Below are 1155 nucleotides of genomic sequence, written 5' to 3' on the forward strand. Positions count from 1 at the left end.
GTAAGTACAAACATACAACATTTAAATTTCAGTGGCATTTTTAATTCAAATCCAAGCGACACCCTTACAAAGGCCGGGGAGTCACCGGCCTTAAGCTGGCACCATGCTGGACAGCTGATATGAAATCCAGAGCAAAAGCCTCAAAGATAAAAAAGAAAAAAAAAAATTTAAACAGACCGTATATGGGAGGGGGGGAGCTAGGCAATTTCTAAGGGCCCTTGACTGAAGGGGGGGCCCAAAAGAAGAAGAAAAGATTTGAAATATAAAAAGAAAATTCAGCAGTGAAATAAATTATCTTTGTGTTCTCCCTCGTTTTTCAGCAGTAAAGAGCGAAACAAAGGAGAAATATATTCAATATATTTTTTGATTTTTAGACCATTAAAATATTTTATATTATATTACATTATATTATATTATATTTATTATATTATATTATATTACTTTATATTATTATATTAGATTAGATTAGATTATATGTTATACCATCTTATAATGTTAAAAGACATGTATAAATCTTGCCCGTTCTTATGAGCCGCCTGAAGCAGCCACACCACAAATACATGTTTTGTCGTTAAACATATCGATGAATGAAAAATTACTTTTCAGAGCCGGCATAAAAATAACCTTTGATTTAAAAGTTACACAGCAAAAAATGTAAATCGAAGTAAGTACATTTTTCTTAAAAACAAGTGAATTTCTCCCTGAATTGAGCAGGGAAGTGAGAAACTTTGCCAATGGAATAAGAGAATTTACATTTAAAATAAGAAAAAAAAGGACTGCAAAATATCTAATTATCTTATTTTAAGGGTAAAAAAGCTGATTCCATGGGTAGATCATCTGATTTTCCTACTCAAAAGGTAAATACACTTGTTTTAAGAATCTTTACTTGTTTTTGGAGTGTATAGTGAAACATAATAGGAATATTTTTTCACAATTCCTATTCATGTGTACATAAATTGAGCCATGTTTTTTTGTTTTAAATAAGCTGTTATTACTTTGTTACGATGTAAATGTAAAGTTTAAAGTTAATACATATTTTGCATTTTAGATTTTAGGTAATTTTCCTTTAGAGAAATTTTACAATAAAAGTTACATTAACAATGTAAATGATTCCCTTTAGTGCGTCTTTATGGCAGTTTTATCTGAATTAATGGC

The 1155-nt window shown here is 29.6% G+C and overlaps 1 protein-coding gene across 1 annotated transcript in view; it reads right to left on the bottom strand.

Annotated features, from left to right (window-relative positions):
* LOC107101770 (fibroblast growth factor 19-like) overlaps positions 1–1155 on the bottom strand; it is a 9967-nt gene that overhangs the window by 7315 nt on the left and 1497 nt on the right. The window lies entirely within an intron of this gene.

The sequence above is a fragment of the Cyprinodon variegatus genome, unplaced genomic scaffold (genome assembly GCF_000732505.1).
Source record: "Cyprinodon variegatus isolate N-32 unplaced genomic scaffold, C_variegatus-1.0 Scaffold1149, whole genome shotgun sequence".
Classification (NCBI taxonomy): domain Eukaryota; kingdom Metazoa; phylum Chordata; class Actinopteri; order Cyprinodontiformes; family Cyprinodontidae; genus Cyprinodon; species Cyprinodon variegatus.